General features: G+C 43.9%; 1 protein-coding gene across 4 annotated transcripts in view; it reads right to left on the bottom strand.

Annotated features, from left to right (window-relative positions):
* Positions 1–20,367, bottom strand: part of Mthfd1l (methylenetetrahydrofolate dehydrogenase (NADP+ dependent) 1 like) — a 180,943-nt gene that overhangs the window by 72,376 nt on the left and 88,200 nt on the right. The gene's annotated exons all lie outside the window — the stretch shown is intronic.

Raw genomic sequence — 20,367 nt, 5'->3', positions numbered from 1 at the left:
ACAATAGGTATGCGTGTGTGGGGAGACAAGATTGCTGGGGTCCGATGGCCAACAGCCTAGCTGCAGGTTCATTGAAAAGAGATCTTGAGTCAAGGGAAGAAGGTAGAAAGTGATGGAATCAGATATTCCATGTCTTCCTCTGGCCTCTGTGTGTACATGAGCACACATATACATACCTACACCTCCCCTCCTCTCAGACATGGCTTTTGTGCTATTTGTGGAGGTGACAGATGGAACTTGAGTATTGCTTTCCAAAACCACGATAGATACTGGGTCAATAGTATTGTCTTCCACTCAAGAGAGAGCTCCAGGGCCTTGGTATTTAGCGTGAGATCCATGGACCAAAAGCAAGCAACAGCATCTCTTAAGACCTTGTTAAAGAAGTGGACTATTGGACCCATGAGATCTACTCAATCAGAACTAGCATTAAAAACAACAACTTTGAATTGATTTAATGTGCATGAATGTTTTGCCTGCTTGTATATCTGTGTACCATTTGTGTGTCTGGTATCTGCAGAGGTAGGAAGAAACCATGGGTCCCCTGTTACAGATAGTTCTAAGCCATGCGGGTGCTAGGAATCAGACACAGTCCTGTAGAACAGCCAGTGCTCTTAATTCTACAGCCCCAACAGATTCAGTATTTTAACAAGACACTCATGTGCAGTGATTGTCCATTATCATTTGGGAAGAATACTACTAATGTAAAAATTATTTTGGAATATGGACCATCTACTGACAATATGACTAAGGCCATAATTAATGGTACAGATAGGAAGTAGAAGTACATGAATTTATTTACTAAGGTCTTATAAAAATACTAAGGGTTACTGTTGAAGGCGGAGAGCACAATGCTTGCCTTGCATGAGGAAATTCCTGAGTTCAAATCCTCAGCAGCTCCAGAAGAAAAAAAGGAAAAAGCAAACAAATGAAGATGTAGGATTCATGGGAAATAGAAATGTCAACAAGAACTGGTGGAAATAGTTTTTTTCAGATGTTATTTTAAACTATATATACACTTAATTTGTGGAAAGCTGTGAGCAATCGCCATTACAAGATGGCGATGGCTTCCGCTGTGCCTAACTAGTAAACAAGCCTTGTGCGCAGGTGCGAGAGTGAATTTACGCCAAGTCACTGCCCATCTCGGGGCGTAGTAATGAGGTGATGGGCGAGCAACAAATCAGGTGCTGACACACCACGCTGAGGGCTATATAAGCAGCACCATTTTCCGGGTTCTGGGTCTTCCCTCCTGAAGAAGCAATAAAGCTTTTGCTGCAGAAGAATCCGGTCGTCCGAATGTGTTCTTGTCGGCGAGAACAATAGCTCGGGACATTAATTCTTGTTTTTTCTTTTAGTATTCCATATACCTATTTTTTATAGACTACACATAATTCTATAGTCTTCTTTATCTTAAAAGTATAATTTTATTTCTGTACTACAACCTTTTAGAATTTGTGATTACAAAAACAGTAGTATATAATTTTGTTTAATTAGGGTGTCAAAATTTGTAAAACAGTTCTCTCTGTTACTGAACAATTCAGCAGTCACCAGCATGTAGAAAGACTCACTGAATTTGTGCTACATATGAGCTTTAATATCTTTCAAAGTATATTCTCAGAATAAATTTCCAGGGGTAAGGATACGGGCAATAGACATAAAACATCTTTTATGACCACTGATATGCATTTGACAAGTCAATTTTATGGTTTGAAATTAATGTTTTAGCTTACTATAGAAAAGGATAGGTTTCATAGCTTCACTCTCATTTGTTCCCCTCCCTCATTGCCTGCCCTCCCTACTTCCTGATTTTTTTTTTAACTAATTTTTCTTTGCAAAGATTTATAGCTGAACAATTGGAAGAATACCCCTCCTTGTCACGGCAGATGGGACCATTCTCATGACTCCATCTATTGTGGGCAAAGTTAGAAGTGATTTCTACTCCCCTGCAAGGAGGTCCTGAGAGGCTACTGTGAGGAGGCTGTGAAGATAAAGCTTAAGATGCAAAGGCGATTGTAGGATGCTGGGGATGTGAGGACTACAGAGAGAAAGAGAGATTGGGCTAAGAAAATTTTTCTTTCCCTGCTTCTTGACTGCGGATGCAATACCACCCACTCCTGCTACCAGCCTTGCCCACCACACCGTATGGACTACAGCCTCAAACTGGGAGCCAGACGAACTGTTTGCTTTGATGTTGCTTTTCTCAGTAGTTTATCACAGCAGCAGGAAAAGTAAGTAACACAAACACAAGTCCTTAGATACCTGCTCAGAGATACAGAGGATTTCTTTTATAACCATTCCTCTGCTTAGCATCAGCTGCTGTCTTAACTCTCAGCATGGTCCCCTCACTCTCCTCCATTCATAGGTTTGCGGTCATCTCAAGGAGAAAAAAGTTCTGAGCATCTTTACCATGAAGCCTTAAAGCTTTGCTCATGTAAACCATCCCTGCTCTGTCTCCCCCCACACTTCAGGGCAGGGAAGGTACTCAGTTTGGTACAATGTTTGCATAAACATAGGAATGTGAGTTCAATTCCCAGAGCCCATGTTATAAAAAGCCAGGCATGGTAGCTTATGTTTATAATCCCAGACTGGGCAGGCAGAGGCAGGTCGATCTCTGGGGCTGGATAGGCAGCCAGTGTAGCCTTCATTGTTCAGTTTCAGACCTCTAAGACAGTGTCTTCAAAAAGGGGAAGGGTGAGGTGGGTGACATGTTGAGAACTGACACCTGTGGTTGTCCTCTGACCTCTGTACACATTCACATCCCAAATGTATACAAAGATGCACATATGCAGGAACACACACACACACACACACACACACACACACACACACACACGCACATCCCTCATTCTGTAGTAGCATCTAGCTACCAAGTTTCCTGAAACAACCCTACTATATTACTATCATCTCTGCTGTTCTTTCCCACCTAGAAAATTCCTTTCTTTCCTTCCCTGCTTCCTAGACACAGCATCTAAACCCCAGTCCAAGGGCTTACATCCTAGGAGCTTGCCTGAATCTCAGGCAGGGGAATTTTCCCTCTTGAGCATCTTCCACCTCTGCTGTTGTTTCTCCCCGCCCCCATTCCTAAGTTTTGCATCCTCATGAGCCCAGTCTGCTAGCTCTTCCTTAGAGGAGGGAACAGCCTTACTTGTCTGTCTCTACACCTAACACGGTCCCTGACATAAAAGTGAATAAACGAATAGTGTGGGACTCAACAGCCGATGCAAAGGTCACAACTCAACAGGATAGACACATTAAAAATAGGAAGAAAAACATGTCAGTCTTACCTACCCTTTTTTTTCCTTACAAAACTGTTTTGACAATTTTAATCCTAGATGCAATGGTGTAAATGCCACATGCATCTGACAATGAACGAGATCATCGCCTCGAGTGTCTAAATAGAGAAATTAAGCTCAATTCCGTACTTTAAGACACAAACTGGAAATAAACAAGAGTGGAGAAAAGAGAGTTTCAGTTAGGGGAAGGAAGTGGGTGGCGGCTGGGAAGGCTAGCTGCCAAAACACTCTGCAGGAAACGGAAGAGCCAGATTCCCATGCTTTGAAAGCTGCTCTGTTTTCTGGGCATTCTAAGGTCGTTTGTCTCCAGGCTGCAGGCTGCCAAGGGAGAAGGTGAGCTGATGGGTGATCAACCTTTACTAAAATAAAGCAAGAAGCGCTTTGCTAAGGCACCAACAGTGACTAACTTGGAGATTGACAACTGCAGGGTTCATCCTTAGCCCCACCCCGAAGGGCCTTGATAAGAAGCCCACCCTTGTGAGAAAGGACAAGTCGTTTTTCCTGTAGGTTTCACTTCCTCACAACTTCCTGAGAATCACCAACAAGTTAAAACCTCCACGGGGACCTAAAAGAAGCAATTTATTCCCTTATCTTACTTGCTATCCCTAGTAGAAAGTTCAAGAGCCAAGCCAAAGATCTATCTCATATTGAATTTAATAGACATAGCCTTAAATCATGAATTGAGTCCGCTTAGCATGACTTGGCTTTCCTGAAAAGCATGGAATGCAGGTTTCGGAAGGCTGCCTATTTAAAAGAGGCTTGTGATAAAAAATATTTGTGTAAGCCCCAGCCATTATTTGTCTTGGCAATCTCTTTTTGTTACAGCTCTTTCACTTACAGCATGAATGGAAACAGGAAATGCTGACTGATGGGCTCAGTGAGTAAGCACAGGCATGATCCTGCAGGATGGCTCGATTCAAATGTCAGAAACCTACAAGCAGCTCAGAAAAGGGGGCAGGGGGTGTTGGGTCCCAGCTAGGAGGGACTTGGAACTCTGGGTGCAGAAGGAGGTTGAAGTGCAGCCAGCTGTCTTGGCCATGACAATCCCCAAGAGCACTCAAGAGTCCTAGTGTAAAGATCATAGAGAAGGAATGACCAGGACGGCCACAAAAATGCGGCCGAGGCATGCCATGTGCTCTCTACACCACCCCTGAAGGAGGGAGCTTGTATTTGCCAAGTTTCCCCATGTTATCTCTGGCTCATTATATACAATGAAGAAACAGGGTGACAACTCTCAGATTTCAAAGTACACACCATCTTTACTAATATTACCTTTTCTAGAGGAGTCCTGTCAGATACAGGTTCATAAAAAGCCTGAACTGTGAGGAATTTTAGGATGACATTCTCTAGTCTTTTTCTGGCTCCTAAGCCTCAGGCACCTTCTGGAGAGCGGAAGAGGAACCCAGTTGTAGGTCCGGGCTCCTCTGTTGCCTGGACAGGAGTGGCTCTGACTTTCCTGCATGTTTTGTGACCCATGACACAAAGCTTCTCAATAAATGTGTACGTCTCGGAATTTTGGAAAAACTTTCACTTTTTTTCTCACTTGACAAGTCCTGAGCCTCTACACCTCTGTGGCGTATCTGTGCAATTGCCTGTCGGGAGATGTCCTCATTTAGTGATGAAAGCAAGCCCATAACTGCACCTATCTGCTCTAAAGTGCCCCATGAGCAAGCAGCACGGCTCTGCCTTCCTTCTGTGTTCAAAGTCCACATTCTGCTCCTCCCTATTATCTACCTCCCCCTTTTCCCGTCCCACCAAACCCCTTCCCAGCAAGCCTCCTTCCCTCCTTGTCTTGTTACCATTTTTATTATTTGTCTTGGGGCCCACTTGCATTTAATTATGATTGCTTGCACAAGCAATGGTGACTTAGCAGTGCTATACCACCTAGGAATAAGACTACCTCCTCTGAAGCAAGCATTGACCGCTTATGGTCCTCCTGGGTGGGGCTGTCACGAGCCACTATTCCTTCCATCCGTGAGGGAATATTGATGTGGCCTTTTCTTCTCGAAATGATTTCTATACTTCAATTCTCCCCCTTCCCCCTAGACAGGGTCATACTATGTAACCCTGGCAGGCCTAAAATTCACTATGTGGCCCCAGCTGGCCTCAAACTCACAGAGATCCAACTGCCTCTGCCTCCCGAGTGCTGAGATTAAAGGCTTGCACTTGGTATTGAAATTGTATTTATTTACTTTATGCAGGTAAATCTGAATTCTACCCTGTGTCATCCTTAGAGCTGGCTGTTCTCATGCTTGACCCCCCTTTACCCATCCCTATGGCACTGCAAACCATAAAATGTCATTGAGTTCCTTCTGAGTGAAGTGATGTTCGCCCCTGCACCCCCTCCCACTAGTGGGGGTGGGGGAAACTCAGCAGTTTCTGGAGATATTTTTGGTCACCACTAGTAGCATCTAACTAAGACATAGCATCTTATAATGCTCAAAACAAAAACAGAACAAAACCAAAAATAAACCCTCCACCCCACTCCGTCAGCTGGCTATGAGTCAGGAAGAACAAAGGAACACTGGACTCTCTAGACACTCCCTCTGAGAATATTACGGATGCACCAGAGGCTAGACTACAAGGCTGCACAAACTTATTATGTTAATCACCGTAACCTCATCCACTGAGATGCTGGGGTCTGAATTATCCACATAAAAAATTCTGCTCAGCATAGCTTTGATGTATTGCATCAATAATGGGGTCAGTGCAACTTGGCAAGTGGGGACTAAGGTGAGTCCGGACTTAGTAGCCTGAGGAGGAAGGAGGGGGTGGGGGTGGGGCACCGATCAACATGAGAAGGTGCAGGTATCAGCCTTCCTGCTAAAATGTGTATTTGCTGGAAGGTAGGCAACTATTCAACAAACTGGGCATGAGAAGGTGAGGGTAAATGGAACATTTATTGAACATTTCTACCTGGGCATTTTTTCCAGTTTTATTCTCTTGCTGCACTAATACACTCGGGACAAGAGCAACTTGGGGAGACAAAAGGTTTTATTTCAGCTCCCAAATACCAAGTCATAACCTATCACTGGAGGAAGGCAGAACAGGGGCTCCCTCGCGCTGGACCTGGGACAGAGGTCATGGAGGAGTCAGTTGCATTTGCTTTCTGGCTCAGTCATTGGCTCACGCTCAGCAAGTTTTCTTACATAGCTCAGACTCACCCGCCTATGTGGTGTCAGCCACAGTGGATGGGCCCTCCTGCATCAAGACAATGAGCACAGGGCAATATGATCTGGGTAATTCCTTCCCTCTTTCCAGATGACCAGCATAGCCCCCTGCTTAAAGCCTGTGATTCGAAGGATGGAAGGTTTCAATAATTGTTCTCTATGTTACTATGGTATTAAGCTGGACTGAGACCCAGGCTCAACTTGCCGATCCATCAGACAACCATAGACATTTCTGTAGCTGAACTGTTTGCAACAAAAAAGTTCAAATGCCTTGTGCTTCCAGGGTATTTCATTCTTTGGATTCAGAAATCTGTTTTCTCTTAGAGCAATTCGTGTGCAGATTACCCATCTACGCTTCTAATTGTTGGTTGCAATGCAAACAGAGGTGGGACTTGGGCAAGGGAGAGTAGATAAGACTTTGGATGAATCAAGAAAGATTTCAGAGAGGATGCTTCAGGGACCATGTCTGTCTGGACTTCATTCCTAACACCAGGGGCAGGCAGGCCACACAAGCACATCGTGGTGTTCCCTCCTTAGAACCAAGTGGTCTCTCAGAGCTACCTCCCCACTGAGCCCTCAGGCCCCCCAAGACTGGTCTCCCTAAACCAGGCACCAGCTTTCTTGCCATGGGATGGAGAAGTGGGTGATTCTAATTTTCTAGCTTAGATGGTCTTTACACCAATGTACAGATAGACTGGTTTAGTTTAAAAATTCATTCTCATTCTCTCTCTCTCTCTCTCTCTCTCTCTCTCTCTCTCTCTCTCTCTCTCTCTCTCTCTCAGAGGAAACCCTTCTTAAAGCAAGACAGGTCTTCCCTGAGTTTCTCATACTTGAAACGCCCAAAGATTATCAGCAGAACTGCGAACTGAATTTTCACCTTGTAATGTCACTAAAATGCCCTTTGTTCTATATGCACTCAGACAATAAAAAGAAAAATCGGTCATGTCAGATTTCATAGCTACTTTATGATAGCGATACATTTTCTGTGTGATACATGCAACAGACATATAACATACAACATACTGAATTCTCCATTACTCCTGGACATGAAGTTAGAGATCTCATAGTAGTAGTCCCTGCTATCAGCTTGGCACAGGACAGATTTGGTCAATTCATGCCGCCACCCTTTTACCTTCTCACGACAAATGAGAGACCGCAAGGGGACATGAGTATAGAAAGACATGAGGCTCATGGAGCTAGGCTTTGCTCTAAAGCATGGTGGGTAATAATTTCTGTGCAGAGGTAAAGGAAATAGAGTTGAGTCTTTCCCGGTCCCTTCTGCCCTATGTAAACACAGTTACTCTTTGCAGCTCCCTGCCGATGAACTCGGGAAGAGTCAGCTCAAAGTCACCGCACACGACACATGCATGCTCAAGGTGGGCTAGCCTTTGAGGATCGTTTAGTTATTTTCTCAGTGGCTGGAAGGAGACTAAGGAAACCCGGAGGAGTCATCAGATGAATCACAAGAGAAGCTCAGCCTTATGGTTACAGCTTCAAAACCAACAATCGCCTTGCTTTAAGACCAGATTAACTGTAAGGCTCTGACTCATTTTAGGTCTAGGAAATTTTACTAAAACCAAAATCCTTTCTGCTCTGTGGGTTTTGTTTATGTAATCCATGGTCCCTTGATTTTATTAAATGTAACAGAGTTGGAATTTCCATAGAGAATACAAAAATCAACTTACTGGGCACATATTGTGAAGCTGAAGAAGAGATCACTGGAACCACAAATTAACAGTATTTTGAAGACCCTTCCTTCCCTCTTGCCCCATGAGCAGGTCACCGCACACTGGGGAAGGTTGGGATTGATACAGAGAGCATGGAGAAACTATTCTGGGTGTACTCTGGGGGAAGGGAAAGAGAACATTAACAACATACAATGAGTCTGGAGGGCCAAGAGTGGTGGTGGTGGCACATGCCTTCCATCTCCAGACTGGGGAACCAGAGGCAAGATGCTTGGGAAGTTCAAGGCCAGCCTGGTCTCAAGCCTGAGCTACAGAGTGAGATCCAGTATCAAAAACCAATAATAAATAAATAGGATACAGGGACATTTGAATAAATGTATGTATACGGCAACAACAATTTGAAAAATTAAAAAGTATCAATGTACTTTGGAGGAAGGTTTCAGAACTTACCCTTTCGGCACCACCCCCAGAGTTAATTAGTTATAGTTAGCTCATTAAGGAGCATCACTAACAATTTTGTTCTGTAAGTTGATTTTGGCCAAGGAGAAATTTAAATTTAGAGGCAAGGGCTTAGATAAAAATTAACGTATGCATGTTAGGTATTTTTTTGTTTGTTTGTTGTTTTTGTTTTTGTTTTTTTGAGACAGGGTCTTACTGTATAGCCCTTACTGGGCTGGAACTTGATATATTGACCACAATGGCCTTGAACTTGGGGAGATCCATCTACCTCTGTCTCCAGAGTGCTGAGACTAAAGGTGTGTGCCACAGTGCCCAGTGTTATATGGTAGTTTTATTTCTCACATAAAAATCTGTGTTCTGGCTTGGAAGAGTTAGCCTTTTGGATGACTGTACAGGGTAAACTTGTCCCCTTGCAGCTTGTGAGAATGTGAACTTTCTCCACACAGAGATGAACTTTGAAGCTCACTCGTCTTTGATCACTCACTCGTAATTCTAGCACCAGGAGACAGAGGCAGAAAGACCTCCAGTCAGGCCAGCCTGAGCTCCACAGTGAGGCTGTGTCTTAGAGTAAAATGAAGAATTCTGCCTGGCTTGGCTACAAGCCCATGTGTCTTAACAAAATGGAAGGGGGGGGGGCAGGGCATTTTCTATTAAGAGTAGTTTATGGTAATACAGCTAAGAAGAGTGAGCCAATGTGAAGGCATTCACATCTTATCATAACCCCCTGCAGGAAGGAGAGTATCACAAAGCCATGGTACCGCGTTCGACTCAGGTAACTACATTAATGCAGCAAGAAAAACTCTGATCACTGAGTCTGAAAACCAAGTAACCAGACTGGCTTTCCTCTAAGGTCCTTTTACAGTTGCTAGATTCCCAGAAGCCATGAAGATAGAAGGGAAATATTTTAAACTTGAAAGCTATAGGGCATGGTTTCTTTTACTTAAACACCTGTGGCGAGTATATATATGTTTGTGTGCTTGTATACACATTCTTATGTGTGCACGAAAGTCAGTAGTTTCAGTCCAGGGTCTTTTTTGTTTGTTCTTTATCCTATTTTTTTAAAAATGTATTTTATGTATGTGAGGCACACTGTCATTCTCTTCAGGCACATCAGAAGAGGGTAACAAATTCCATTACAGATGGTTGTGAGCCACCATGTGGATGCTGGGAATTGAACTCAGGAGCTTGAGAAGAACAGGTGGTTCTCTTATCTCTCTAGCCCCTCAGCATCCTATTTTTTTTTTTTTTTTTTTTTTTTGTTTTTTTGAGACAGGGTTTCTCTGTGTAGCCCTGGCTGTCCTGGAACTCACTCTGTAGACCAGGCTGGCCTCGAACACAGAAATCCCGCTGTCTCTGCCTCCCAAGTGCTGGGATTAAATGCGTGAGCCACCATCGCCCGGCAACATCCTATTTTTGAGGCAGGGTCTCTCACTGAATCTGGAGATTACTGATTTAGCCAAGCTGGTGAATGAGCACGAGAGGGCTGCCCGCATCCTCCTATCCCACCCTCCAGTGCTGGAGATCCAAATTCAGGTCCTCAGACACATATGGCAGGTGCTCTATCAACGGAGATAAAGCATCTCTCAGAACCCTAGGGATGGTTCTTAAACACACATGGCTGACAGAGGATTTACTACCTACAATCTTTATGTAAGGAGCAAAAGAACTGGCTTGCCTGTTTCTTTCTCACGGCAGACCCTGGTAGCTTTGGCCTGTTTTGCTCAGCACTGGTACCCAGGACAGAGGAAACCATGGAGCATTCCCTGACTCCAGTATTTGAATCCTGTGTTTATCTTTACAGCTTAGTAGGGAACAGAGCCAAGCAGTTGACTTCCAGGAGAACTTCTAAAATACTGACGGGTGACTTACTTGACCTTGTAGCAAAACAGGTGACACAATTCAAAATGGGATAATTGGCCACAGCAATAAGAGGGTCAGACAAAGACACATGCAAAGTATCCTTAACACTCAAGTCTATGATATGGAGATCAGTAAAGTTGGTATTTCAATATGGTAGTGAGTGGGTGGATTACTGATTAAGTGATACTGTGACAATGGATTGATGTGGGGCTCCCTCTCTCTGGCAGTCAGAGGGGCTCACGCTACACTCTGGGAGGGGAGGTAATTTACAAGGCCAGACTTCAGGATGTGTGACAGGAGAGCGGTGTGTATATGCAGACGGTGCTTGCTTGTCCTGATACATGCAGACTAAGTCAAGCATACATAAGATGATAGTGCATGTGTGCTTGTAATCTAGCTGAACTTTACACCGTAGCCCATCAGCTCTTGCCTTGGGGATGGTGGAGATGAGAACCTAGCATCACAGTACTTATCTCCAGCCAAAAAAAAAAAAATCCAAAAAACCCTGGAGACCCCGAATTTCCCAGGATGATGTCCTCTGAATGTAGGTCCCTCTCATACTATTGAGAAGTTTGTGTCAAACCTTGAGGCAGGGACCATCTGTACGTCTACTACAGAACACACAATATTGAATTTTATTTCTGCCTGAGTGCATATGTTCAAAATGTGTGAAAACACAATTGGAACAAGGCTTGTGGTCCTAAGAGCTGTGACTCAGGATGGGAAGGACCAGAATTAAGTGTCTGGTGCATTATAGCACAAGCATACAGTCTGGTGTGCTTAGTGAAAGGGAAAATGAGGAAAATGGTCGGTAATTTCAGAGGGCGTGGCTAATGCCAAGACTGGCTGCTGTATGGTGTCCACAGAGCTTAATATAAATATCAGTAGTAATGCCTAAGTGCTCCATAAGCTGACAGGTTTTGTGGACAGCAGTTCATACTTGCATTTCCCTTGGGAGGAAGCAGAACAGATTCGGGCAATAGCCAAAGCAGGTGCGATCAGGGCTGAGACTTTTTCTGTGCAGACAAATAGGAGACTCTAGCTGTTATTTCCCACTGGTTTGCAGTCTAGCCTTCGATGATAAGGGTGGCAGATGCACCCCTCTAACTCCTGGCTCAGCACCAAGACGAGAGCTGTGTTCTACAGTGTCCAGATGCGTATCATGTGTTTGGGTGTTTATGTGTACAAACATTCTTAGTTCAAACACCAGCAATCTCAGCACCACCTGCATCTGTATCCCCCCCTCCCCCCCCACTTTTTTGGTTTGCGTTATAAAATTGCATGGATATCTTAGATGAGTGTACATGGCTTTTACTTTTAAAGGGCAGGCAACAATGTCATGGTATAATCTCTACATGTACTTAAAATAACCATGAAAATAGTGGTTTTTGCTTTCTTGATTCAAGTCTGAATCCAGAGCTTTTGAACCAACAGCTATTTCCCCACTGTCATGGCTTTGAGGCATCAATCACAGAGTGCTGGGGCTGGAGATGACTCAGCGGGTATGCTCCATGCTGAACAAGCACCCACATCACTGCTGGGCATGTACGTTTGTAACCCCAGCACTGGGAGAGTGAAGCTAGGTAGATCACTGGGGACTCAATGGCCAACAAATCTAGATGGAAGGGTGAGGTCCAGCCTCCCCAACAGCCCTGTCTCAGAAAGTAGATATTGGGGACAATTGAGGAAGACACGGACATCGACCTCTGACCTCTACATGCATACATGTGACACATAGAGTTCTGACCACATTCTGGCCTTTGGAAGCTCAGCTCTTTCATTAGGAAAACTTGAGGCAAACCTCACATTTCTTTTCAATTAGACACATCACCCTGACTATAGTCCCAGAGTTAATGCTGTGCAGAATAAGAAAACCCTGCATAGCCTGCAAGTATCCACAAGAGGAAATGTTCTAAATGAAAAAAATCCTAGGATGTCTGTAAAGCTGGCCTCGTTTTCATGACTGAACCCATCAGGTTTGCCCACAAATACACGGAGCTATGAAGAAGTGGCTCAGTTCCAGTGAAAGCGTACTTCTCTCTCATTTGACAGAAGATCACAGTTGGCGCTTTGTGCTGGTGTACCAGCTTTTCCTTCATCTGCAGCTGCCGCGACCCAGGGGTCCAGAATGATTGCCGGAGCCCCTGCCATCATAACTAAATGTCCTAACCAGTGGGGAGAGAGGAAGGAAGGCACCCCCCCTTTCAGAAGAGTTGCTGGATGGGCTGGGGATGTAGCTCAGTTGGTAGAGGGCCTGGATTCTATCCCTACCACCTCATAAATTGGGTGGGGCTGGCATATGTCCGTAATCTTAGCATCCCAAAGGTAGAGGCAGGATAATCAGAAATTCAAGGTCATGCTCACAAGCATGAGTTCAAGGCCAGTCTTGGAGAGAGGGAGAGATGGGGAAAAGGAGGAGAGAGGGAGGGAAACAAAGGCACATAGAGAGGCACACAGAGATATATCATATAGAAAGAGACAGAGAGATGCAGAGATGCAGAGAGATGAGGGGATGGGAGACTGGGGAAGTTAAGAGCTTCTGTGAGTCTCCATGATCACCCTCAAGCAGAACGCAGCACTGTTCAGAATGCTTCTCCATGCAGAAGTGAGCTCATGCCATGTCATCTGTGTGCCCATCTGCCCTGTGCCTTTTCCTTAAGAGCTGCAAACAAACATGGATCTCCCGTAGGTCGGGTAGTGACAGTAAACCAAAGAAAGAATCTAGCCCATGTTGTTGGAACAAAGAGTGTTTGGTGTGGCTACTTAGAGGGACATGGGGACTCTTAAGCAGCTGCATCAGTGAGGTGCGCCCTCAGCCCCACCTCCAGCATGAGTGGAGTGACCAGGAAGGACAGCTGCATCGTTGGAGCTCACTGTCTAGTATGCTGGCAGCTCTTCTAAAGAGACACCCACCACAGGGCTTGGCTGCTCACAGCTCAGATGTCGTCCTGGCTTTCCTGAGAGAGTCCAGAGCATCCCTTGGAAGTTGCTTTAGTTTCCTGAGTCTTTCTGATCTGCTCCCTTCTCCCTTCCAGGTGCCTTGCAAGGTCTCTCTGCCTTCTGTTTTGGGGCCAGGAGGTGGGAGGGACAGACCCCTGACTTCTCACGGAAAGGTCTATGGGGTGCTCAAGAGGGGCACTGAGATAAATTGTGGGGGACATGGGATTTATTACTACACTAAGGACAGACAGACAAAGATGATGACGAGAGGAACTCTGAGGAGAGCACAGGCCCCATCACTAGAGACAGACCGCAAAGTGGAGGCTCTGAAAAGGAGCATCAGGCTTTCGAGGCAGACATCAGAGACTTCTTATTCTGATAGTGAAATGTTCCATGATGGAATGCTGGGTTTTTTTGTTTGATTTTTTTTTTTTAAATGCCAGACTCAAGGGAGAGTTCTTCCCATTGAGTTAACTGAAAGATCAGGATGTGAACTTGGCCTTTACAGGGACTTCATTATGTCGAAGCTAGAATGTATAGCTAAGGAATTACAATCTTTGTGGGAACAACTTCAACCTGCCCTTTGTGAACCTTGCTTGCTCCAAACTTTTGCAAGGCCAGCTGGCATGATGAAATGTTGATTTGACGCTGAGCGTGGTGGCACACGCCTTTAATCCCAGCACTTGAGGCCAGCCTGGTCTACAAAGTTAGTTTCAGGACAGCCAGGGCTATACAGAGAAACCCTGTCTCGAAAAACAAAAACAAAACAAACCAAAAAACAAAAAACAACAAAAAAAGGAAATAAAAAATGGTGGTTTGGGGACCAGGAGTGTAGCTCAATCGGTAGGTAGGTACCTAGCATCTACAAGGTAGCAGGTTTGATCCTAACTACTATATATAGAAACTGGATGTGGTAGGGCAGAAGGATTAAAAGTTCAAGGTCCTCCTTGGTTATACAGTGAGTTTAAGGCCAGCCTGGATACCACAAGGCTCCAATTTGGGAAAAACAAAAACAAAAACAAAACAAAAAATGGAAAGGAAAAGAGGGAGGGATAGAAGAAAAGAAGAAACAATCTCTGTAATGTACATCTTTTGCTGGAATAATAAGCATCATAATAAAATGTTATACATACACACAGTGCTCTATGCCACACAGATAATATTTGTGGTTCTTATCCTGTAGATTGCCTACTTTAGGGTGTTGAACAACCCTTTCACAAGGGTCCTGCATTATCAGATATTAGCATTATGATTCATAGTAATTTTATTATTATTTCAAATAATTAATCAATTAACTTTTGGTTTTTGATGGGTATGTGTGTCTGTGTGCATTTGTTTTTGAGATAGAATTTCTCTGTTGTAGTCTCAGCTCTCCTGGAGCTCCTTATGTCAACCAGGCTGGCCTCGAACTTAGAGATCTACTTACCTCTGCCTCTCAAGTTCCAGGATTAAAGGCACGTGCCACCATGCCCAGCTTATGTTATGATTTATAACAGTAGCAAAATTGCAGTTATGAAAATAATTGTATGGTTGAGGTCAGCACAACATGAGCAACTGTATTAAGGGGTCACAGCCTCGGAAGGTTGGGAACCACTGCTGTAGCCATTTTCCTCATGCTAGACTCACTTATCCTGAATAAAGACAAGAACCAGGCTGAGAACATCCCAAAGGAGCCAGGGGAGGGAGTAAATTTAGGGTCTGCTCTTTTTATTTATTTTTTCATATTAAACCAATTCTCTTAGCATTTAGACATTTGAGGCCAGACATGTGTCAGCAGATGGAGGGTCAGCAGCTCCTGGCTAGCCTCAGTTGCAAGCCAGCGTGGACCACACGGAGACCTGTGTCTAAAAGGAAAGTTAAAAACGGGAGCTGGGGAGGTAGCTCAGCAGCGAGGGGCACTTGCTATTCTAGAAGAGGACTGGGTTCAGTTGCCAGACAAGCAGGCACCCACACACACATGGATAAGATAACAAATGAAGAGGTTCAGGAGTTTCTGACATCATTTGATGAAAATATTAATAATAAAATACCCCTTTAAAGAATTAAAAGGAGTCCCTTTTCAATGGCTCATTGCCCTCATCAGTGTAATACAGCACAGTCCTGGGGATTAGTCGTCGAAGAGTGAGGGGACTCCTGGTCTTCACTCCAGTCTCACTGGATCTGTAACCTTCAGCTTTACAAATGGCTGTATTTTTCTTTCTCTGTGTCCATGTCTTTCTAAATTTATTCCTGGGTACTTTATAGTGTGGAGGGGATGAATAAACAGGATCGCAATCCACATTATAATATGTTTATTCTTCACATAAAGGAAGGCTATTGACTTTCATGTACTTATACCGGGCAAACTAAAACTTTTATTACTTACGATAAATTTTTTAGTTGGTTTCTTGAATTTTACCTCTGTATGATCATACATAAATATTAAAACTACTATCTATGTGTTTTATATTGCTCTTTTCTTTATCTCACTGGTGAAGTCTCCAGAGGCTGTGAACAGCCATAGCGTCTATGAACAGCCTGGTTAGGTTATAGACACATGACCGACCAGTTGTGCCCAAGGCAGATGCTATCTATCTATTGTGATACTGTTTTCTAGGTTTTTACTTTTGGTTTTAATTCTTCTATTGCTGAAGGTCTATCTTTATCATTTCACTCAGACACCTCTTTTGTCTCTAAGATTTTTTAAAAGATTATTTATTACATATAAATANACTGTAGCTGTCTTCAGACACACCAGAAGGGGTATCAGATCTCATTACATATGGTTGTGAGCCACCATGTGGTTGTTGGGATTTGAACTCAGGACTTCTGGAAGAGCAGTCAGTGCTCTTAACCACTGAGCCATCTCTCCAGCCAGTCTCTAAGATTTTTAAACTCTGTTTTGCTCTGAGCTAGACAAGCAGCCCACAGGACCTCAAACCCTTATGTGGATTTTGTCACAACAGCCTTTGTACTAAAACGTTAGTAGGGAAATGATGAGAGCATTTATAGTTACAGGTGGCGAGAGGCCCGCAGGTTTGAGAACGCACTAGAGGTCTGCTTTCCCTCCAGAATGCCCTTCCCTAAAGATGCAAAGAAGCCCCTGACAAGATATAATACATTATATTTCTTCAGGAACTGCAAGTTTCCCAGCATTCCTTGTCTCAAATTCTATTATGTGATTTGTATAGGAACAGTACAATATTGTAATTATAACAAATACTGCTAAAAAGTGTAGCAAACAACCTCACATAATTGCAATTTTTTTTGCAACTATAAAAGGCAATTTGGCCCCTGTCCAGCATCCCGAGGCTAGATGTGCTTGGCCCAGATGGGCTAAGATAGCAGGCCTGTAACGTAATCTGAAAACCTATTGTGCAACGGACATTAAAGAAAATCCCTTAGAAGGCCCATGCAATCGCTGAGTTACAAAATCCCAGCTTAACCTCAGGACCACTTTTAAAAGTCATTTTATGTCAACTGCCACAGCACTAATCTCTGCACCCCGATGTTTTGACAAGGGCCGAATTTGAAGTCCACATTTTATGGTGATAAGCAGGATGCTATGCCAAGCACGCTGTTTGGGGCATACATAAATCCAAACAGGAATGAGCCACAGAGCTTATTTTAAACACACTTGCATTACGTAGGGCATGAAGAAACTGGCCAAGGTCAGGCTGAACATTCCTAGGGTTCAAAATGTCTTTTAAAACATCTTTCTTTCTAAAATTCCTTAAAAAAAGACTAGTTTTTTATTTTATTTATGTGTTACATGTGTTTGTGATGTAGACCATGTGTGTACATATGCGTGCTGTAGAGGGTGTTGGATCCTATGGAGCTGGAGTTAGGTGTGAGTCACCAGACACAGGGGATGGGAACCCAGCTTGGTCCCCTGGAAGAGAGGCGAGCACTCTTAATCCTGAGCTGTCTCTCTGGCTCCCAACTAAAAATCTGAGACAGGGTCTCAAGCAGATCAAGCCTTCCTAGGACCACATTATAGCTGAAGCTGACGCTGGTCTTCTGACCACCAGCATCCCCCTCCTGAGGCCAAGATCACAAGCAAGCGCCACCATAGCTAGTTTCTATGGGGTTCCTGGGATTCTACCCATGGAGTTATGAATGTTAAGGAAACATTGTATCAGCTGTTTATCTCTCCAGTGCCTGCCTGCCTGCCTGCTTCTCTCTCTCTCTCTCTCTCTCTCTCTCTCTCTCTTTCTCTTTTTCTCTCTCTCTCTCTTTCTTTCTCCCTTTCTGACATGGGTCTTTGGGAAGCTCCCTCTATTTCCCAGGCTGGTCTTGAACTTCTGAATTCAAATCATCCTTCTGCCCCAGCCTCCTATTTAGCTAGGACTTGCAGTCACATGCCTTTGTAGCATTCATTTACTTTTAATTATTTGCTATTTCAATAAACCATTCAGTAGATATGTTTATGTTCACTGTTAAAAAGTCTACTGGCATTGCAGACAACCCTGTCATTGGGGAAGTATTTCATATAACTGATGAAACTATTAGGTTTTCATTCAACAAACATTAGTCCCATTGTGTGCAAACACAGGGCTGGACGATGGTAGTGTAGACCTGAAGTACACATTCACAGGTAGTAAGACACAGGAGCAAGAGTTCGGATCAGGGCCAAGGACTGGGTTCAAATTGCTGCTCGGCACCTTGGAACAAACTCTTTCACTCTGGGGCTCAATCCTCTCATGTGGAAACTGTGGCCAGTGCTAAACTCCTTCACAGGCTCTTGCCACAAGCCAGTGGAGTTCTCAGGCACAAAGCTCTAGTCCAGTGCTGGGCACATAGTGGGTTTTCAGAATGTAAACTCAGATTGTTCTCAGCAAAGATGCATCAATGCCCGAAACTGCCTGTGTGATTTGTAAGCATCATCCCTGCCATTCTCACACAAATAAATGAGTGAACAAACGAGTAAATAGATAAATGAGTGAATGAATTTAAAAGGTACAAAAACCTCAGAAGAAAACTGAGATACTTTTGTCCCCGGCTCGTCCTTGGACGAGCTAGGGTCTTGGTGGTTTGCCTGAGGTTTGTGCTGGGATGATAGCTAGGCACCATCTCATCTTCACATACTTCACATTAAGAAAAACCCTATTATTATTGTTTATTCTTATTATGATTGAATTTTATGTGGATAGAACTTTTGCCTCCATGTATATGTCTGTATATCACATGCAAGCCTGGGACCCTCAGAAGCTAGAAGAGGGCATCAGATCCCTTAGAGCTGGAGTTACAGATAGTTGTGAGCTGCCATGTGGGTGCTGGGAACTGAACCCAGATCCTCTACTAGAGCAGCAAGTGCTCTTAACCAGGGAGCCCTCTTTCCAGTCCAGGATATTTTACATTTTTGAGGGTAAGTAGGTGGTATGAGACATCCTTTAGGTATGGCAAGCACCATTGCTGTGATGCAGGTCACTGATCCAAGAGACATGTCTGTTAAAGAACACCCATTATGTTGTGAATCTAAGTGAGAACAGTTGCTATAGGGACAACGAAGGACAGCCCTGTATGCAGGAGCTGAGAGCTGGGCATGGGGCCAGTACAGGTACCTTCTTAACGAGGAATGGAGGTTCTTTACGAATGACACAGTGATATTTTCAATTGCTATGTGCTATTCCCACAGTTTGACCTTTAGTGACATCATAAATGGAGATATCTGGTATTTCTGGGTTTGTCTGTGGTGCTGTCAAAAAATTACTATAACCTAATGTTGTAAACAGAATAGGTTTCAGAAGCTTCACTGTCCGTCTTTTGTGGTAGAAGTATTGCTGCATACCTGGAAACGATACCTCTCCAGACCTGGAGAGTGCTTTCCTTTAGAGAAGGAAGGAAAAAAAAAAAAAGATGCAACTAAGGTGAGGTTAGGTCCTTGTTGCTTTAACATTTGTGATGGGGTAATTTTCTTTAGAGAAAATCTATTTATTTTGGCTGACAGTTCTAGAAGTCAAACAGCAAGCTGTTACCATCTGCTCTGCTTGTGTGAGACTCGCCTTGGACACGGTAGAAGGGCGACCCACAGAAGATGGAGACACATGTAGAGGACAACTTCAAGACACAGCTAAGACAGGAGGGGTGACGTCAGAGGAATCAGGTCTGTTCCTGAGCTCAGGAGCCAACTTTAAGCCAAGGCTTTTTAATCCATTCATCACTAGGCTCTACCTCCCAAGACTGTTGTTGCTAGGAGGAATTAGGCAGCCAACGATTCAAGTCACAGCAGCAAAGTCACAGAGGTTCTGATCACATCTCATGTCTCCGCCTTCTTTTGGAGTGCTGGGAATTGACTCTAAGGCCCCAGCCATGCTAGACTGCCATGTAATCTTATCTCCAGGCTAGCTCTATCTGTCTTATAACCCTTGAACCTAAAGCACACACAAACAGCACATTAAGATTTGATGAAGCTAGAGATGCGTGTGTGTGTGTGTGTGTGTATGTCCCAGCACGCAGGACAAAGAGGCAAGCAGATCTCTGATTTTGAGGCTAGTCTGATCTATAAACAAGTTATATTACAGCTAGAGCTACACAGAGAAACCGTGTTTCAAAAAATAAAACCCAAACCCAAAACAAACAAACTAACAAGACTTGGAGAAATTGACTGGAACATGGGGATCGGGTAACTTAATCTGAAGACTTTCCAAAGTAGCAGATAACCAAACTATTCCAATCTTCTTTACTTATTTTCCATTTTTACATGTATTAGTGTTTGTGTGCATGTATATGCACCACATGTTTGGTGCACACTAATACCAGAAAGAGGGCATCAGATCCTTGAAACTGGAGTTACAGATAGTTGTGAGCTGCTATGTGGGTGCTGGGATTTGAACCCAGGTCCTCTGTGTGAGCAGCAGTTACTCTTAACTATCAAGCCATCTGTCTAGCCTTTATTATTCCTTTGTGCTGGGGGTTGAACCTATGGCTTAGACTATGCCAGAAAAGCACTTTACCACTGGGACTCCTTCAGTGTCTGTCTGT

This window comes from Mus caroli, chromosome 10 (assembly GCF_900094665.2).
Source record: "Mus caroli chromosome 10, CAROLI_EIJ_v1.1, whole genome shotgun sequence".
Classification (NCBI taxonomy): Eukaryota; Metazoa; Chordata; class Mammalia; order Rodentia; family Muridae; genus Mus; species Mus caroli.
The sequence above is the reverse complement of the archived record's forward strand: the minus strand, read 5'-3'. Positions and strand labels throughout refer to the sequence as shown.